This window comes from Dendropsophus ebraccatus, chromosome 8, assembly GCF_027789765.1.
Source record: "Dendropsophus ebraccatus isolate aDenEbr1 chromosome 8, aDenEbr1.pat, whole genome shotgun sequence".
NCBI lineage: Eukaryota > Metazoa > Chordata > Amphibia > Anura > Hylidae > Dendropsophus > Dendropsophus ebraccatus.
Window position 1 is genome coordinate 40,973,584 of NC_091461.1, and position 6,996 is coordinate 40,980,579.

The 6,996-nt window shown below is 41.9% G+C and overlaps 1 long non-coding RNA gene across 1 annotated transcript; it reads left to right on the forward strand.

The window, feature by feature from the left end:
* Window positions 1-1,043: 1,043 nt before the first annotated feature.
* On the forward strand, window positions 1,044-5,856 carry LOC138799287 (uncharacterized). The gene is made up of 4 exons (XR_011364235.1): window positions 1,044-1,239; window positions 1,335-1,393; window positions 1,607-5,469; window positions 5,706-5,856. It is a non-coding gene; the product is annotated as an uncharacterized lncRNA (long non-coding RNA).
* The last annotated feature ends 1,140 nt before the right edge of the window (window positions 5,857-6,996 follow it).

Here is a 6,996-nt window from a genome sequence, read left to right on the forward strand (position 1 = left end):
TGATAAAATAAGTACAGCTACAAGAAGGGAACTGTATGTATCCCCTCCCATGTGGGCAATCTCAGACTAGTAATCACTGTGAAAAAATCCCACAAAGAGCCCTACATAAACAGTCCATATCCAGCCATACAAAGAAAAAGGAAAGTGAGCACTATAAACCAACACTGAAACCTTACTCTCCGTCTGGCACAACAGCCTGACGTATGTTTCGCTCACTTCATTTTTTTTTTTTTACATCTACACATTGCAACTATTATGGCTTTGATTCCTAGGCTTCTATGCAAAAAAATCGACCGAAACACCGCACTCTTCATACACTGCTTCCACCGTTTCCTCTCACATTGGCTGATCCTTATGGCCGTCTCTCAGATACATACTGCCACGTATCCCCCCCCTAAATAGACTGCTGCTCATGCACCCCACCATAGAGACTGCTGCTCATCGCCCTCCAAACTATTTTCCATTTCCTGTTTCCATAGCAACCAATCAGAGCTTGTTAAGATGAAAGTTCAGCTCTAGTTGGTTGCTATGGGAGAAAAAAAACACAGATTTACTAGTAGACAGTTATTAATGGTCTCCCCAGTAGTGAGATGTCTCCCCTGTTCCATTATGTGCTGTCATAGTCACATTGTACACATGGGGCCTTACACAGCAAGATACACTGTCACTAATTGTTACTATTTACATTGTATTGCCCAGGATCCTTCCCCCATAGGACATCAGGTGATGACAGCTCTTGCAATAGGGATTCAGACAGGTAAGTATCCACATTGCCAGCAACCAAACAGATCATTGCTTCAATTGTGAAACCTATAATAACTAATCTAATTGGCTGCCACAGCCATTCACCCTAACAACCAATCAGATCATTGCTTCAATTGTGAAACCAATAAGCACTAAGTTAATTGGCTGCACAGCAATTTAACCTAGCAACCAATCAGATCATTGCTTTAATTGTCAAACCTATAAGCACTAATCTGATTGGCTGCCACAGTAGTAGTACAAACAAAGCGATGTCACCATGCCTCTGGTTGACATGACAACATCTAAAGGAGCAAAGAATCAGGGATCAGATACACAACTTGCTGCCATCAGAGAAACTACACCGCACAATATTCATCACAGGGCGTCCTCCATCTCCTGCTACATAGAGAACTCCTCCTGGGACATGATTGGAACAACGTCCTACATGTGTATGCTGGAGCGCCACAGGATGAAGACCACTGACCTACAATACAGGTGGGTCTATTTATGCAGACTGTGATGAAGTGATGAAGACAATGGGGGAGGGGCATGGGTAAGATTACACCCTATAATGTTGTTTTCTATTACAGGGATCAGACGCCATGGCTCTGCACAGTGACTGGATATGGCTGTACTGGGATTACACCAGGTATGGTTATGGACACATCCATTATAACATTTATTCTTATACCCATGTTACACACACACATGTAGTGGTCACTGAGATAAACCAGACGTTCAATGATAATGGTTGCTGGAAATAATGTTATAAAATGAAAGCTGGGCTCTGATTGGCTGCTATGGGGACGACAATTCTGTTAAACAGTTTTGATACAAATGTTTCTTCTTTTTTTTTTCAAAGATGTCGAACACTGAGGAGAGAGAATGATCCTGGGGCCAAGACTACAGGTGACGTCTATCTAACATTACTAGAGGGGGGATTGGGCAAATCTGTTCTAAACACTGTTGCCTTATGACTTAACTTATGATTGGGAGAAAGAAAAAAAAAATATTTGGAAAAACAAAATACAATATCACAACTAAACATGGCACACGATCTAGGATTCTTATATGTTAAACACTGTACTGGAGGAATAATAATAATAATAAATTTATTTGTATAGCGCCAAGATTCCGCAGCGCTTTTTTTTTTTTTCTATGCATACAGTACAGAGGTACATAATACACAGTTAAATTGGAATAAATAAGAACATAATAAATAAAAATAACAAAAATACTAAGTATAAACGAGACCTGCTCGTTGGAGCTTACAGACTATAATTTTCGTTGACACCAGGCATAAGTGCTTTATGAGGAATGAAAAATAGAAAAGAATGTAATAAAAGACCTGGGGTAAGTTATTATACACTAAGGGCAGGGCGGCAGCTAGAGATGAACACTGTTAAAGTACCCATCAGAGAATAAATAGGACCTGGGACAGCTAAAGGAGAAGACTCATATCATACTCATAATTTATCACCATGGCTATCTTCCAAATATTGCACATGTGAATGGTGAATGGTGTATGATAGTTGGGGCTTATGGCTGTGATCATGTGCTAGAAGTAGCTGTGGACATCTTTCTGCAAGAAGAGGCAGAGGCCAGAAAGAAAAATGGACAGCAAAGAAGACCTGGGAGAGTTGACCACCTTTCTAGGGCGAGAAGACAGCGAAAGATAAAAACTGTTGTCACCACAGACCATCTTCCAAATATTGCGCATGTGATTGTTTTATGATCTGTGATAGTTGTGGCTTATGTCTGTGATCATGTGCTAGAAGTGGCTGTGGATGTCTTTCTGCAAGAAGAGGCAGAGGCCAGAAAGAAGTTGAAGAACAAAGAAGACCTGGGACAGGATGACCACCCTCCTTGGGCAAGAAGACAGTGTAAGATGAAGACTGTTGTCACCACAGACATTCTACCAAACAGATGAACAACCTCCTTGGGCAAGTAGCAAGCTATGGATGAAGACTGTTGCCACCACAGGCTATCTTCCAAATGTTGCACATGTGAATGGTGTATGATGTGTGATAGTTGTGGCTTATGTCTGTGATCATGTGCTAGAAATAGCTGTGGATGACTTTCTGCAAGAAGAGGAAGTGGCCAGAGAGAAATGGAGCAACAAAGAAGACCTTGGACAGATGAACACCCTCCTTGGGCAAGAAGCCAGCGAAAGATGAAGACTGTTGTCACCACAGACTATCTTCCAAATATTGCGCATGTGGATGTTGTATGATAGTTGTGGCTTATGTATGGCATCATGTGCTAGAACTAGCTGTGGATTTCTTTCTGGAAGAAGAGGAAGTGGCCAGAGAGAAATGGAACAACAAAGAAGACTTGGGACAGATGACCACCCTCCTTGGGCAAGAAGACAGTGAAAGATCAAGATATTTGTCACCACAGGCTATTTTCCAAATATTGCACATGTGAATGTTGTATGATCTTTGATAGTTGTGGCTTATGTCTGTGATCATGTGCTAGAAGTAGCTGTGGACGTCCTTCTACAAGAAGAGGAAGCGGACAGAAAGAAAAATGAACAGCAAAGAAGACCTGGGAGAGATGACCATATTCTTAGGGCAAGAAGGCAGCTAAAGATAAAGAGTATTGCACATGTGAATGGTGTATGATTGTTGCGGCTTATGGCTGTGATCATGTGCTAGAAGTAGCTGTGGACATCTTTGTGCAAGAAGAGGCAGAGGCCAGAAAGAAAAAGGACAGCAAAGAAGACCTGGGAGAGATGAGCACCTTTCTAGGGCGAGAAGACAGCGAAAGATAAAAACTGTTGTCACCACAGGCTATCTTCCAAATATTGCGCATGTGAATGTTGTATGATTGGTGATAGTTGTGGTTATGTCTGTGATCATGTGCTAGAAATAGCTGTGGATTTCTTTCTGCAAGAAGAGGCAGAGGCCAGAAAGAAAGAAATGGAAGAACAAAGACGACCTTGGACAGATGAACACCCTCCTTGGGCAAGAAGAGAGCGAAAGATGAAGACTGTTGTCACCACAGGCTATCTTCCAAATATTGCGCATGTGGATGTTGTATGATAGTTGTGGATTATGTATGGCATCATGTGCTAGAAGTAGATGTACATGTCTTTCTGCAAGAAGAAGCCATGGACAGACAAGAAATAGAGCAACAAAGATGACCTGGGACAGATAAACACCCTCATTGGGCAAGAAGGCAGCTGAAGTTGAAGACTTTTATCACCACAGACTATCTTCCAAATATTGCGCATGTGAATGTTGTATGATGTGTGATGGTTTTAGCTTACGTCTGTGATCATGTGCTAGAAGTAGCTGTGGATTTCTTTCTGCAAAAGAAGCAGTGGCCCAAAAAGTGGAGCAATAATGAAGACCTGGGACAGGATGACCACCCTCCTTGGGCAAGAAGACAGTGTAAGATGAAGTCTTTTTGTCACCACAGGCATTCTACCAAATAATGCACATGTGGATGTTGAATTATGTGTGATGGTTGTGGCTTATGTCTGTGATCATGTGCTAGAAGTAGCTGTGGATGTCTTTCTGCAAGGGGAGGCAGAGGGCAGAAAGAAATGGAAGAACAAAGAAGACCTGGGACAGATGAACAACCTCCTTGGGCAAGTAGCAAGCTATGGATGAAGACTGTTGTCACCACAGGCTATCTTCCAAATATTGCGCATGTGAATGTTGTATGACCTTTGATAGTTGTGGCTTATGTCTGTGATCATGTGCTAGAAGTAGCTGTGGATGACTTTCTGCACGAAGAGGAAGTGGCCAGAAAGAAATGGAACAACAAAGAAGACCTGGGACAGATGACCACCCTCCTTGAGCAAGATGACAGCGAAAGATCAAGACTTTTGTCACCGCAGGCTATCTTCCAAATATTGCACATGTGAATGTTGTATAATCTGTGATAGTTGTGGCTTATGTCTGTGATCATGTGCTAGAAGTAGCTATGGACGTCCTTCTACAAGAAGAGGAAGTGGCCAGAAAGAAAAATGAACAGCAAAGAAGACCTGGGAAAGATGACCATCTTCTTAGGGCAAGAAGGCAGCTAAAGATAAAGACTGTTGTCACCACAGACTATCTTCCAAGTATTGCACATGTGAATGGTGTATAATCTGTGATAGTTGTGGCTTATGTCTGTGATCATGTGCTAGAAGTAGCTGTGGACGTCTTTCTGCTAGAAGAGGCAGAAGCCAGAAAGAAATAGAACAACAAAGAAGACCTGGGAGAGATGACCACCTTTCTATGATGAGAAGCTACCTGAGGATAAAGACTGTTACCATTAGCCATTGTGTAGCTGATGTGTATGATCATGCCCTATGGGTAGCTGTGGTATTTATTTTTCTCAAATTATGCATTGAAAGAATAAAAATGTGTTAACACACAACATCTGGGGAAAGTCAATTTTCTCTATGGGCAAAATATCAGCTACAAGTGAAGGCTTTTATCTTGCCTATCTTTTCTTACCTATTCCTGCCTTTAATACATATATATGCATTTGGGTAAATAGATGATATCATATTAATACATTTAGCAGTGTAGATTTGGCTGTTTGTGTGACATTTGTAGTGTGTCTTATTGAAAGAGCTAACTATCTTTTAATGTTCCTCTTTCATGGCGAGCTGAAGAGAGAAACAGCGTTCTGGAAGGCCCATATGACTCCTGGAAGCGTCTGTGGCGTTCCTGAGACTTTGGCCCTTAATAACAAATTGAAAACAAGAACAAGGGGACACAATCTGAGGTTAGTTGGGCAAAGATCAGAAACAATAGGAGAAAATATTTCTTTTCTGAAAGAGTAGTAGATACTTGGAACAGCTTCCAAGCACATGCAGTTATCAAATGTACTGTAAGTAAATGTAAACCTGCCTGGGATAGACTTTTAGCTATCCTCCCTTAATAATGAAGGTAATAATAGATGGGTGCACTAGACGGACTATGTGGTCTTTTTCTGCTGACAAACTTCTATGTTTCTTACAGTAAATTTAGCCAGAGGATGGTTGAGCAGTACAGTATCTGGAGCTTGGATTTCCATGCAGCTATGACTGTCCAGTCAGAAGTGGTTGTTCGTCCAAGTGTGATGGAAGAAAATCCCAAGCTCTTGAGATGCAACTCTATCATCAAGAGAGATGCCGGATTATTTGTAAATTAAAAATATTGAATGCCTCATTCTTGTCATTTGTTTTATTGAATCTGACCTGAGAGTTCATAAACGTGGTGATGTCTTCTAGATCCATTTCACTGTCTATATTATAAAAGGTGTATGGGTCTCTCCCGACTGATTGCTGATAGATGATGTTGGTGGAGATAGACATAACTCCTTTGCCGAACATTCCTGTGTATGGGGGAGGAAGGGGAGAGATAACTGATGGCTGACCGATTGTTTGGCCATCAGTTATTGAAGGTGTATGGCCACCTTGAGAATTTCTGTTAAGCACAGGTCATTTCCCAGCACTGCCCTTTTTATAAACACAGATAGGAGCACAGTGATAGGTGTAACAGCAGAAATCACTGACTAAGGGTCTTTACACAGCACCACAAATCAAGGAGCCCAGGCTGCATGAATGATCTTTGTATTGTTTGTGCAGCCCAGGAAACTGACAGCACAGATATAGATGTATCTGTGCTGTCAATTTAAAGATCACAAGCAGCAGTGTATACTTACATCCGCACTGCTTGTGATCCAACACTTGTCCTCCTTTTTGGCCGCTGTCTGTATCTTCAGGCCCCGCCTCCTCCAGAATTATTTATAGATGGAGAAAACAGGGCCTAAAGATGTAGCTGGACTGAAGGAGACGTGCTGAATTATAAGTAAGCTGCTTGTGATCTTTAAACTGACAGCACCGATATATACATATCCCTGAACCCAATATACAGTACACATATCTGTGCTGTCAGGGCTTTTTTTATCGTTGCCGGCTGCACATAACCCTGTTTACACAGGAAGATGTGTGTCCGACAAAGAAAAATTTGAAAGCCTGCTCTAAAGACCCGATTAGCTGAGAATTGAACGTTTTCCCTGTCCTCAGCTGATCAGTGTCACTTTAACACGGGACAATCATTGGCCGCGGGATTGTTTCTAGCAACGCTCCTGGTCAATAATCAACTTGTGTAAAAGGTTCAGACATGTAACTGCTGGGGACCTGCTCTGGGATCACATGAGGTCCCCTGCAGCTATTAAGCTTTGCTAAATGTCAAGGAGCTGTAATGCTTATCTTGTCCTAGCCATATCAGCTGCTGTATGCCCTGCAGAAAGTTCTCCCCTGCAGGA